This window comes from Neolamprologus brichardi, chromosome 20, assembly GCF_056152115.1.
Source record: "Neolamprologus brichardi isolate AB-2024 chromosome 20, ASM5615211v1, whole genome shotgun sequence".
NCBI classification, from domain to species: Eukaryota; Metazoa; Chordata; class Actinopteri; order Cichliformes; family Cichlidae; genus Neolamprologus; species Neolamprologus brichardi.
This window is the reverse complement of record NC_142123.1, coordinates 9,120,547-9,135,315: the sequence shown is the minus strand read 5'-3', so window position 1 is coordinate 9,135,315 and position 14,769 is coordinate 9,120,547. Positions and strand designations below refer to the sequence as shown.

The 14,769-nt window shown below is 40.1% G+C and overlaps 1 protein-coding gene across 2 annotated transcripts in view; it reads right to left on the bottom strand.

Annotated features, from left to right (window-relative positions):
* Nucleotides 1-14,769, bottom strand: part of mtcl2 (microtubule crosslinking factor 2) — an 84,575-nt gene that overhangs the window by 49,847 nt on the left and 19,959 nt on the right. The gene's annotated exons all lie outside the window — the stretch shown is intronic.

The following is a 14,769-nucleotide window of genomic DNA, read 5'->3' as shown; positions in this document are numbered from 1 at the left end:
CCAACCGTCAAAACACGAGACATCAGCACTGATCTAAATGAGCAAGTGTGTGTGACTGTGAATTATGCAACACAGCCTTACTATGAAATCCTGACACTGAGATACTACGAAGAGACATGTTAGAAGATCCTTTTTAGATCATGTAACTCATCGCTTTATAACAGCCCCGAGGCGGCAGCTCAAGTTTCTTTATCAAGTTGTCACTGCAGGGAGCGGCCAATAATGAGCAGAGAACTGGGGAAGAAATGCTGTGATGTTCCAACAACCTGATGACACATGTTGGAAATACAGATATACAGAAAACATTTTAACCACAAAGTTAACAAAAAAATGAAAAACTACTATTTGATTCTTTAACTACTACTGAAAACAATTTTCTTTGAGTTGTTTTTAACTGTATCCCACAGCTGTTATCACCAATCAGAGAGTTCAAGGAAAAGTCAAACAGCCCATGAATATTCCTCCACAGCTGTGATCCCACACTTTTGATGGATCACAAATATTTAACGAAAAACAGCTCTTATGGAAAATATTAAAAAGTCTGCTTGTCGAGTGTCAAACATAAGGCCCGGGTTCCAGGATTGGCTCAGCAAAAGACTAAAACCTGGCCCATGGACAGCTTTGGACTTTTTACTGTATTTTCACATTTCTTTCTTTTTTTTCTTTTTCTTTCTTTCTTTCCTTTTTTTTCACAATGGGTCTATGGGAAAAAACAAAAAACCCCAAAAACAAACAAAAACATTTTCAGTAAATTAACATTTTTTTTATTGACAGGACAGCCTATGGAATGAGCTATTACAACTCTTTCTGTCATTTTAAGCCCAAAGAGTCGTGCTTACATATTTCTTTTACTTCTTTATCTTGTAGAAGAACTTTGGGTTACTTAACATAATCCCTGGCTCTTTGATAACAGAGTGAGGTGTTTCACTCAATCAAACACTGAGCGAAATTAAAAAAAAATAGAACTGATGTGTATGGTTGAAATTGCACTTCTTTTTCTTATATTGAGATATCTCATGGATTTTAATGGTGTAGTTAAACTTCTTTCACTGGTCTAGATCACCTAAGATCAAAGTCGGATCAAAGACGATTTTGGTGTGCATTAAGCAGTACTGGAGATACTGATTGTCTGCCTTCTCTGAATATAATCAGGGAACTTCAAACTTCACTTTCCATGGCAGAAATATATTTAGGAAATTCCTCAGTCTAGAAATCATGACCAGGTGACTCAAAATAAATAAACAAATTAAATAAATAAATAGATAAAATGCACAACGTGTGACCTTCATGTGAAAATTTCACAAACATGTTTTTTCTCCTATCAACTAACTTGGAGATGCTAAAACTGTTTACATCTTGCTGGATGTCACTTTCAAGGCCCTCGCGTCATGAGTAGACGGATGCTTCGCTCTGCAGAACTGTGCAGTTGAGTAGTAATACATAAGTCTATTGACTGTGGGAAGACCATGTGTTTCTAACGAACCACTTTGTTAAAAACACATTAAACAAACATCATCAATTTAAATGGAAAAACCTTTTATTCTCTCTAATTAATTGTTTTATATTAAAGAAAATTCCGGTCTTATAATCGTCCTGCATTTCTGATGGCAAACAATCACAAATCCGAGTACAGACCTATCCCTGCCAGGCTTACAGTTGCTGTGGGACATCACGATAGCAGGGTAACCATAGCAACACACATGACACAGGCTATGTCGCCATAGTAACCGCGGTGCAGCCAGACTATCATCAGCGGGAGGTGCCAGCTATTCATTTTCCACGTCTCCACTTCCACATCACAACAAGGCCTGGCAGCGCCGTGATGATGTCACCCGGGAAGCAGGAAGAGGGCGATGTAGAGAAGGGGGGAGACGTGGAAAGAAAGGGAGGAGAAAGAGGGAGGGAAACAACAGCAAGAGAAGAAGAGGGAGAAAGAAAGGGCATAGAGAGGAGGTTTTGGAGGGGAATGGATGGATCTTAGGAACAAAAGAGACGCACACCCTTGTAACCCTACCTGCATGTGTGCAGCCATGTTAATCTCCTTGCTGTGGTTTCGCGCAGCCACGGCTGAACGACGTCAATACCCAGCAGACCCCCCATTTATATGCATCAGCACCAAACCTCCACATTCATCATCCAATAGATACTATACGGACCTCTCAGCCCCAGGCAATAAACACTTTAAACACTGTATCTTGAGCCAAGTCCTTGCAGCTAGGAAAACCTCAGACTCATTTTACTACATTTTTACATAATCCATGTTTGTTTTGGTTATTGCGTGTCTGTCATTTGTTTCTGCGCCGCATTCCCCAGCTGTCAATCAGCCGCTGGGGGTAGGACTGAGAAGCCTGTGGATTTCTGCCGAAAAGGTTTAAACTGGAGCTTTTGTTCCGTCTTTGTTCATTCATGGCCCTTGGAGGGCCATCTGCTAATACAAAACATTCAATTTCTCCATTTTCCGAGCTGCTTGTCTAGCTTAGAGTGGCTGCAGTCTGCAGTTGTCAATGGGTGAACGCTGAGGTATACCCTGGAAAGATCACCCGTGCATTAAAAGACCAGCAGAGATGGATGACCACACCAAATAAAGATACAAGATGAAATATATGGACAGTTTAGTTCACTGATCAAGCAGACGATCGTATGGCACACAGCAGCAGCCCCCTTCTTTTCATTCCTACTTTTAACTACTCCCACTCTGATAAAGGTGAAAAATGCCCCCCAAAAGTAAATACAAATATACATTTTCTTGACTTCTTGTTCTTGATCTCAGTTTCATTTAGGAAAATTTCCCATTGCTACTATTTGGAACGAGACAAATAAATAAACCAGGCCAATATCTTGGTCAATACGAACTTATTGTAGTTTCTTAATATCAGTCTAGATGTACTGACATTATTCAATAAACAGCATTCATCTTTTTTTCAAATCTGTATCAGCCTTAAATACTGGATTTCAGTACTGAGTGACTAAACTCGAGAAACACGATACCTTTTTTGGGTTTCAAGCTACAGCGACTGGTCTGCTCAGTCATCAAATCCTTAAAGTGATGAAGTAATCTATTACAGTATTACACACTCCTCAGTTTTAATATTAAGATTCTGTTGTCTGTAATATTATGAATTACATGAAGTATTTGAGTTATTTGAAAATCACCACAATCTGTTTTTATTTATTTTTAAACAGGCGCTTTAAAAATCATTCTGTGAGCCACACAGTGTAATTATTAATAATCTCACTATGACTGGATATCGACGGGACTTCAGCTACGATCATGCCGCAGCGCTACTGAGCAAGAAATCTAGCGTATCGGGTGTTTTGGTTCTTCTTCCACAGAGGAGCTCATCAGAAACCACAGCCTTTCACTTAGCAAAGGGTGAGGCCATTAAATTTTAAGGTACTCTACCCTTTTAAAAATTTAAATGCCTTTATTGATTCGGCTCTGCACAAGTTAGCCTACCTCCAGCCAGTTTATCTACTGAACACTGAGATACCAGCAGCAAAACCACAGACAGGCTGAAGCTGCAGCACGGTCTGTGGAGCAGATTAACAGCCATTCAAAGAGGTTTTTATTCCTGTGACGCTGGAAAAAATCTGAAATGTCACAGAGAAATCGGGTTTTGTGTCTAATCCATTTCCTGACAGAAAAAAATTGAACAAACACGCAATGTGAAAAATAATCCGACCTTTTAGGATGTGGCAACTTTGTAACATTTCCAGGTAAAGTTTATACTGCTCTTACAGCTCCAGACCTTTTGACTTCCGATTTACTCCTCACTGAAAAACCTTGGATAGAAATTCTGGATTGGTGTAAATCATGCAAACATCCCACTATCTATTTTTGCTTTTGTGCCAGTGAAAGATGAGATCTACACACTGAGGTGAGTATGTGGTACACCGGTTGTCATCAATATGCTAAACTAAGACAGTTTAGACAGTGGTTGTGAGAGTGGCATCACGTTGGCCTTGAACAGCTTGTCTGTGCACTTTCACTCATTTTATATTACACTGTTTGTCCCTTCATGTGTTTCCCAGTAACTATGATGGTGTGATAGCAATCATTATGCACAATAGGAAGCTAAAGAGCCTTCAGCAACCTGTACTTTTCCGCATGCAACGTCTCAACGCATCTTACACACCAAATGTGTGAAAACGGTCCCGTTAGGTGAAAATAATCAACACTTGGCATTTAATTAGAAGCAAAATCCCAAACTGACAACTCTACCACATATAGATTCATGCATACACACGCCCTCAGCTTCTTTAGTCATCCTATAACTGTACTCAGACGGCAGAGTCGGCGTTCGGTAGCAGCATAACGCACTGCTGAGCAAATTACCACTGACATCAGGACACATAATTTATGTGTAATTCATGAGCTGAGAGCTGCTCGGCATCAGTCTAATGCGACGCACATTTAGACGGCTAACACTCCCAAAAGTAGACTTCTACATAAATTTAAAAAAGGTGGTTGGAAACACTCGCACTTATGGGAAAGTAGAGTGCACAATAAAATCACAGGGGGAAACGTTGGATCTATATAGCCCCTATATGAGACAATCAATAAATCATCACACTAACACTACACAAATACGACCGCAACAGAATGCACACACAGCAAGTAAACCCTGCTTTGTGTGCGTGTGTTGGTGTGAATGTGTTGCATTTCCAGATACAATGGTCCTCCCCAGAGACCAGAGCGGAGCCTCTTCAGCCAACCCCAGTTCGTCCCTACAGGTGAGATAATCTGCACTCCAGTCAGCCTTTAGCAGCTTGAAACCTTTTAATGGGTTCGAGACAGGCAGCATCCCTCCTCCCCTCCATCATCCACCTGCTCTATTCTTTGTCCTGTCTGTGCACAGTGTGCTGTTTGCAGGCTATTTCCTATTCATTCTTCCAGTCTCACCTCCCGCCTCATTTCATTTGGCTTTTCCTTTGTATACATACAAATGAGCGCATTAAGTATTACATACTGTTCTTCAGTTATAGGGGCCAAATAATAAACCACATGTCATACAGACAAATGTAAGGTGAATTCCTGAACTGTTTCTTAGTATTTAAGCAGGAATTTGGCCACTTTTATATCTGAAAATATCCAAATGTTGGACATAATCTAACCCTTTGGAATCCAAATTACGTGACCAATTTAAGACGACAAAGCAGCATGACGCAGCCTCACTGAGTCTCGGCTTCACTGTGTGTCGAAAGTGCAGACTCCAAACTATGTTCCGGTTTGTAATCCTAACAGTGCAGTTATATGGATTTATTGACAGTCCTACAAGACAAAAACAGACTAAATCCAGCAAAATACCCGTGCTTATGTTGTCTGTCTTGTGTATATATCTTACTCCGAATAACACATAAGCTGTTTAGGTGTTTTATGACAAGGATCACATTTAGTGTTATATTTTAGATCCTCTCAGTCGATATTTGGGATTCGGGTATTTGTTTTCGTTTGACATCGCAAAGCACAATTTGGTGCTGCTATCCTAAAGTGGGTGTGGGATTAGGCTTAGGGTTAGCACACATGGCTTAGACTTTAGAGGGTTAGGAAAAACCAAGGAAAACTAGATTTAAATGAAATAGAACATAACTGATATCAAAGCATGAGAGACACCAATGTAGCTACATTGGCTTTAAAGGTGTTTCATTTGATACTTTGTGGTTTTCTGCATTTGTTTGAACTTCCAAAGCACAGTTAGCATAGGCCCAGTATCAATATGTGCATATGTAATAATATAGGTTCTACTGTGACAGTGTTTGAGTAGATGAATAGTGCTGTTCTATGCTAGTGACAGTGATATTTAACCTTCTGATATTTACAGAGTTGTTGTTCTTAATAATGTGACCATCTGCTGCTCTCAGGGAAACATTCAACTACTTACCTTCTGCTGAAAAATGTAATAATAATTATATTTGACATTTTCTAACATTTGAGCTGTAGTTGCTCGTGTCCTTACTGACTATAAACCAGCAGCGTGAGTCAAATACTACCATCAATATTGGTTATTTTTCACGGATGTCGATTTCGCTCATCTTTGTGGTTCCAGAAGGTTTGATCATTTTGCAAAACTTTTTTTTTTTTTTTTGCTTTTGTAACTTTTGGTAACGTTTTGAAGAGGTACAGAATACATCTGAATGAGGTGATGCAGCGGTCATTTTCTGGTGATGCATTAGCACTCGAAAAAAGGTGTCCTGAAGTCAAAGGTGAGCACTTATCGGATATGTTGCAGGTCAGAAAACAGCCTTTTCCTGACTCCTTTTTCCCGTTCTTTGTTTCTTCTCTCACTGCTGAGCGGAGAACAGCTGCCAGGCTATCAGCACATCCTTCCACTGAGCCAGCCGATCTGGACAACTATTCTGACCATCTATTAATTTAAGTTAAATAACCGACTCAAAGTGAAATTTTTGAACAAAACGAGAACTATGAAGACATCATCTAGGATTCTAAAACTATGTAAATGCGATTTAAGCATTACTGGCCTGTTTGTGGTGTTCTCCTCCAGCTTGAGCCCCCTGTGGGGTTTCTCTCAGTGAACGGGAGCAACAAATTCATCCCCTCCCTCTTTTGTCCTGACATTTATCCACCCTCTCTCCCTCCTTCGTTCTGCCCTCCAGTCCTCTGTTCTTCCCCTTCCCTCTTGAGTGTTTACACTGTTATTGCACCCCAGTCATCTCCCAGCGTCTCAATCCGTGACTCGACCAGCTCTCTGCCCTTCAGTGCGCGGGGGTATCTTCAGACGGACTCATGTTACATCTACTGAGGCATGAAATTACCTCTGCACCCCCTACGGGCCCCTAAAAGATGCTCCACTGTTGAAAAATGCAACACAAATATTGGCACTAAAGAAGGGGTGGAGCACGCAGGCGGAGATGAACACAATGCTAATCATCGGTTTATAAAAGCGTCAAAGCGAAGAGAAGTCATGTTAGCTCTGATCTCCCCCCGAGCGAGTGAGATACTGTCAAAAAAGTTAATCTGAAATTGATTGGCTGATGGTGGGGGAATGATGACAGGCCGTGCAGCTATAAAGTGTTTGGCTGTTAAACAATGAGAGATTTTTCAAACATTTCAAAGCACGTGCTGGTTCCTGGTTATGATAGCTAATGCTTTTAAGAGACCTACAGTCCCATTAGTCTCCACCATGAGTAACACCTTGTAATCCAGTGTTAACTGCATTCTGAAACACACTGTTTTACACAGAAGTTGCTTTAATAATAATAATAATAACAACAACAATAATAATAATAATAATAATAATAATAATAATAATAATGATTCTTGATGGTTGAGCAAAACTCTATCTGCACTATGTAATTAGCGAAGTCCTTAAGCACTACTATAATTCTGTCAGTAACTTTAAACAACACAGTGTAAGTGTTTATCCCTCAGTCAGTATGGAGCGCCCAGCTGTGGATGTCTGTGTGATATACAGGGAGAAGCGATGATTCAGGCCATTACTCTTTGTTCGCCCTTGTACTGCTCTCTCGTTCTTTCTGTGTGTGTGTGTGTGTGTGTGTGTGTGTGTGTGCCTATAAGGGCTTTGAGTTCCCAGAGAACATTCAGCTCTCCTATTTTTCTATATTCTAGTACACGTATATGTGTGTGTGTATGTGCAAATGAGTACAAATGTATCACTCTCTTTCTCTGTGTATGTGTGTTTGTGTGTATTTGTGCGTGTGACTTCTGTCTGTCCCACTGGTACCACTGAAGTTCCCATCGACCTAGAAACCCTTCTGGCAAAATTCCCCCTCCTATCTTTCCTCGTCTCCTCTTCCTTTCTCTTTTTATCCATTTTTTATGCCTTCTTCCCACCAATAGCTGTGACGGCCAGAGGCGTTGTGTTTTCTGAGTATCCATCAGCCCGATGTTAATTTCATCCAACCCATTCTTATACACATCAACACCTTAATGATATTTCTTAACATGTGGCACAAAAGGTCTTTACGCCCTCACAGAGCACATTTTTGTCCAGTACAGTATAGTTACAGTTATAAAAATTATGCAATACTGCCGTACATAAGCACCACCTGCCATAATGGAAAGTGCAAGGCGAAGTCAGAATGGTGGAAGATTATTTCATATACGGGTTTGACACCACCTGAACCCATGTGCCTGGACTGCAGTGATTCTGTTTTTTATATGTTTTTTAATATGTTTTATGTTGTCTCCCCTGTCCCACTTTTCCTCTCTTCTTCTCTCACGATATCACTCGCTTTTGTTCGCATTTTTAAACAGCAGTCTTACCTGCCATTCACAATCTAAATCCATCCCCTCTTTTGTTCCCTTTATCTCTTTCCATGCCTCATTCTCTCACCTGTCACTCCTCTGAACTTTGATTCTCTTCCTCTCTCTTCCCTTTTACTTTCAGTCTCTCCGCTTCTCTTTATGTCGCTCTAGTCTTGAGTTATGCTCTAACTCAGTTACGCCGTGCAGCATCCTGACACACTGTAAACAAGTTTCCTCACTTACAGAAAGACTGTCATCGCCTATCATTTTACTCTTTTTTTGAAAGTGTTCGCCAAAACTTTTCTTCATCTCATTGTCTTCCTTAAGTCACATACACATACTCGTTTTCATATCTTAGTGAGGACATCTCATTGACATAATGCTTTCCCTAGCCGCTTACCCTAACCCTGACCATCAAAACTGAATGCCTAACCCTGACCCTTCGCCTAACCATAACCACAACCTAATTGTAAACCTGACACTAAAACCCCATTTTGAGCCTCAAAAATGCCTTCAAACTAATCGGGACAGGAACTTTGTCTCCATAAGTGACTGTTGGTCCCCATAAATATAGCAGTATGCCAATTTTCTGTCCTCACGAAGATGTCTAAACATGTACACACACATATACACGCACTACCCTGTTTCAGGTGTGAAGTGGGGTTATGTGACTGATTTTCCTCTCAGTTCGACTAAGCCTATCTTCACCTTAATCAATCACTCTGACCCAGATAAGTTCAAATGTGGACCACTTTGATGCTCTGACCCATTTAACAACACTTGTGTCCCTGAAGACAACACACAGCTTTCACTGTTGGCCTGACATGGAATGTTGTGACTTGTTTGGTATGGAAAAGTAAATAAATACATTTTTAAAAATGACTAACATGTGTTATTAATATAGTGCTGCTGGGTGCGTCGCTGTTTCCACAAGTGTTTCAGGTTATCTTCAGACAAAAAACTAAAATTTAAGATATTAGGCCGGTATTGACACAAATACATCCCCAGTAACACGTCGACTCACATACAGGCACAAAAGCTCACTCCAAAGTCTCTGGCTACCCCTGCCCCACATCCCTCAACTTGCTGCAAACAATAGGCAGCACTTCCTGAAAGACAGGAATAACAGGGAACAGTTTCCTTCAGCAGTAAGTGGGGAATTAGAGAGAGTGAGTGGAGAGGGGCATTTAAAAGTAACTAAAAGGAAACAGCCCTACAGGATTGAAACATACAGGCTGTGATTAGAAGTACTTACCACTCTGCTTCTCCTTCAAAATTCAATTACATTCTTACCTGTTACTATATTTAGTGATATTTAATAAAGCCAGACAGAAAACATATCAACTATAGAAATGTGTAGGTCCCCATATACACAGAAGTCCCCTTACCATCATCAACTGACAGGTTCTGAACCCTCATATGCACATCTGCAGACACACACACACACTCTCACAGAAAGGGAGTATGATCCCTGCTGAATGACCTTCAAGGGAAACATGGGATTAAAACCCATGCAGAGAGGTAATGGTGTGTTTGGGTAAATCTGAGGAAGAAACAATTAGAGAAAGAAAGAGAGAGAGAAATGCACAATGAATAAAAACAAGCACCAGAAAGAGAAATGACATGCCACATTTCTCTCTTCACCCTCCAGTCACTGAGGATTTTTTTTCCAATTAAGGCTGTTATCTCCTCCACTGCCAGCCCTCCTTACAAGACCCCACCCACACGGTATATTCCCCCTCCTCATCATCTCATTTTTCCTCTTTCTGTCAGTATTTTTTGCCCTAATTTCTTCTTCTTTATCCTCCTTTCCATAATTTCTTTGTTTTATGTCTTCTTCTTTTCTTCCAATATACAGGTTCAGCCAACCAACCAACAAACGAACTATGCTGTTTGTATCCCCCAGCTTCACCTCCCTCCCGTCTGTCTACCTCTTTCACCTTCAGCTCTATGTTGCTCCTTTGTGTTTAAGCAGCTTGGGGCAGCATGGCCATGGCTGGAAAGGGAGCTTCTGTGTTTTTTTGGTCAGCTTGTATTGCACTCTGTGAACAAAGACAGCTCTGGATTGGTGCTAGGAGCACAGCAGCACTGCAACATGGATACATTCCTTATCAAAAAAAGAGCCAATAAAGATCGAGTATTATCCAGGGTGGCAAAACTTTAGATTTATACCTTTATACCTGCCTAAACCAACAGACAGATATGCTGTTACTGCAAAATACTTCCAGGCAGTATCAGTAGTTGATCTGCTGATATCTGCATTACATCCGTCTCACCTTTGCCCTTCACTAAGTGAAACAGAAACTCACTAAAATTCAGTAAATTGGTGTTATTATAATGATATTACCTATTTACAGTGAATACAGTGGCTCACTGAACGACAACATCCAGACAGCATAAATGGTATTAACCAGAAACAAGGGCTGCTTGTTCTGTTGATTGTTACAAAGAAGACGTAAATAAAGGGTGAAGGAAAGTAAAATGAAAGAAGATCTCTGGTTGAATGACAGGCTGGCTTGTATTCAAAAGACAGAGTCTCTTGCAACCTCAGCTTTATTGTCTTCTTAACCATGATTTTTTTCTTTCTTCCATTCCTTCAATCAATCCTTCCCTAACATCTGATAACTGTAACCCACTCCTCCCTTCATCACATCCGACCTTGCCTCTGTCAAAGGTCAAGCAGCTGGAGCGGATCGATGGGTTTTGGAGAGGGAAGGGAAGACGGCAGCAGCAGAGGAGGGGAGGAAACGAGACAAAAAAGGCGAGGTATGAGTGAGCGAGGGAGTGAGGGCTTTGGTATGAAGGAGGGAGAGGCGGCGGACTGGCTTGAGTAGGAGGAGCAGGAGGAGATGGACAGAGGAGAGGTTTTAAGGGAGAGAGAGGAGAGAGATGGAAAAAGAAATCCCCGCATCAGCATTCCTCTGCGTCTCTATGGGAGCAGCAGGAGAGGAGGGAGGGAGGGAGGCAGGAAGAATAGAAGGTGACAACAAATGGGGAGATGCAGGAGGAGAGCAGAGGTGCAATGGAGGAGGGGAAGGGAGAGCCGGGCTGTGAGAGAGGGATGAGGGTAAAGGAAAACAAGGGTGGAGAAATGAATGAGAGAAAACATTGCCCTTCTCCTTGTTTGACTAAATTAATTGTGTTTTATGCGTGTTTGTCTAACAGTGCGTATACATCCGTACAAGAGAGGCAACTGATTTATCGCCATGTCAATAATATCAACCAATATTATCTGTTTTCCGATGTATTAGTATTGATATTTATAACAGCTGATAATTAACTATCAGCTATTCCTACATTTACAATGGATGCATCCGCATATTAGCTTTAGCTCCAGTTTTTACACTGGACGCCCTTCTGGACGCCCTTCAACGGATTTTTTCAATTTGGTTTACTTCATGGTGATTTATATGGCACCAAATCATAACAATAGTTGTCTCAAGGCACTTTATACTGTGAGTTTTCATTTCAGTCTTGATTTTTACACCAGAGAGCACTCTGCAAACTTCCCTATTGGGAACGCCGCAAACACAACAATCATCTGAGCTGAGCAGATTTGGGCACAACACAGTAAATAAATAATAATAATAATAAACTATGCGTAACAGATTTGGGGGAAATCTGTTTATGTTTTTGTTTTATCTGGATTAAAAAAAAATATCGGCTCATGTAATATCAGTTTTAAATCAGAAACTATTGGTATCAGTATCAGTCTTAAAACTCCTACATCGGTCAGACTCTAGCAACTATTAAAATTCTGAACAATTTAATTTGTCCACAAAAATGCACAGATTGAATCAAGACAAGGCTTTTCGGTATGTAATTATGAAAGTGATGGAAATATTATGATGTGGCCTTTTCAACCCAAATTGACATTTGGAGGTTTGGACCAAAGGGTTTGAGAAATTTGTCACTCTTTATAAATAAAATAAATTATAATCTGGAATTCTTCAGTGTGGGATTAATGAAGTCTATATCAATGCATAAATGACATCGTTCCCTATATCAAAATTGACATAGTTTTCTAAAATATGGCAGATCTTGACCTTTAAGTGACCAAATGGAGAAGGCTAACATAATAACACTAGTGCACCATCCAAACCTGCTGTGATTAAGTATTAAGTATGTCATAAAAGAGGCATCATTTGCGGTCAGTGAAACTAATATGTTACAAACATACAAGTAAAATACTGCAACTAATAAACAATTTTGAATGCACCTAAGGTTATCACACAACTGCCAAAGACTAGCATATAAGAGAAGATTTGGCAATGATAATATAAAGCTAACATGCAACAGCGGTACTTGTTTCTATCATTGTTTTCCGCTCTGCAACTGGCAAACTAAAAAATGATAGCAGCCTATAAGCATATTGACAATGATTGCTAAAAATGTGTTTTTATTATATTAATTTAATACAAAAACATGCGCATACAGAAACCTACCTATAAGTCCAACCTCTAATGTATAGTTTTTACCATTTATAGCAACACATGATACATATAAAGCAAAAACTAAAAAAGAATATTGACAATTCAAACGAGATGTAACAATCAAATTACATGTTTGTCTGTTTCTAATTGACATTACTTCTGTTTATGTAGCTAAATCATTAAAACTGTTACTCTACAGAAACTAATTCTCCTGTTCCCAGTTTGGTATTGATGGCCTGCAGCAGCAGAGGCAGCACAGTAAAGGTCTAGCCAGTGCACCGCACACCTCTTCTTTTTAAAGAATATCGATATCAGTGCAGACCGTGGGCTGCAGTCACCACACAATCAATAATTCACAAACTTCATTTACAGCTGTGAAATACCAAGGCCTTTACTGACTGCATGCACTCCTGTCTGTGTGCTTAAATCCCTTTCTGTCCAGTGTGTTTATCTTCACCGTATTATTTTTTTTGTGCATATCTGTGTATATTTTATCACTCTCTGAAAGGCGGCTTTTCTGCGATGTACTTGAATTCTTGTATTTGTACTGTGCAGTCGAAGGTGAAACACAGATGAGTGAGACATTCCTTTGTGGATGAACATGCACACAAACACAGCTCTCTGAATCACATCAGCTATGTGAAGAACTCCCTTCACTGAAGGGTTAGCATGACTCTGCACAGCAGTCCCAAAACACAGCTTATGAAACCATGTTAGTTCATAGCACATCAGGCATCCAGTCAGTCAACAGCCTGCTGTGCTAGGTGAGAAATAACCCTGGTACTTTCCACTTGGTGAGACTTTGTAGCTCTGCTTTAGTGTATGATTGGTGACATAATACAATAGCCAATGGGCTATTTTGCTTTAGATGGATGAAAGCTTTCTTCCAAAGACCAGAAACTATCAGGATCTTTTAATTGTAAAAAGTAAAACATTAAAGCCTGTGCTTAAAAAATAATAGTATAAATAACAATTATAACTCCAAGGGAAGAAATTTCATAGCAACAAGATTAGTTGTATCCATTTCTAACGGCCAACAATTAAGCTTTGTGGAAAACTGACATTTTGACAACTGAAAACAAAGGGTTGTGAATTTTTCATTATGACTCATTACATAATCAGATGACTCGAGAGCTGCTGTGTTTTGAAGGAAAAGCCTTCAAAATTTACAGTAAAGAAAAACACGAACTGCAATATGAGATTTCAAACAAAATCTCATATTTGCAGGATATTAAACAAACCAATAATACTTAAAACTGCTACAATATAAAAATTAATTCCACAGACTCATGCAAAGGAAGCCCAGTCTTTAAATCAAACTATTGGTGAGGGCTGGAAATATTCAGATGTTGCATCTCCATCACTGTGGATGTTAGGGATGGGGATGGCAAGCAAGCTATTTGAAATTCACTGAGAACTGGTCATCTATTTTTAAACACCCCCCAATTGTAGAAGCCTCACCGGGCAGAGTTGCACTGAACCTTTTTTTTTTTTTTTTTTTTTTGTTAGAGAATTTCAACTAAGATTTTTTTTGACATCTGTACAGTGGCATGAAATCTCACAGTGTTACACACATTTCATTTTAATAGTAGTATTTAATGGTAGTTCAACAGAGGCTGGTAAATAGTGCAATATTGCAAACTTGTAGTAGTAGTACAAGATACCTCCAGGAGCTAAGAAAAAACAAGAGGAAATGTATATAATAGACAAGAAGCAGCTATTCAGAATGTATGTATCTGTATATCATCAGTAGTGGATGCACCACTACACTTCATCTGAAAGACAGCCAGGTGAAGGGTGATGAAACCCAGCCATCTTCCTTCAATCCACAAACAGCAAACGGCCAATTGTACCAAGGGAACACACAGTCCAGCCAGACCAGAGCAGACAGACCCAGATCCCCTGCCAGGAACCCAGCCATCCATCCCAACCCGACCCACATCAGGGACCTGGTCCTGAGCCAAGGCCGTGACCATCAGACCATTAGACATTGGCAAAAGAGACAATAAGCAGAAAGAGGGAGGAATTGGATGCAGAACTGTAGCCTCATTTTCTGCTTTTCACTCACATTACGCTTCTCTCAGACCAAATCTATGTGCAAATACACTT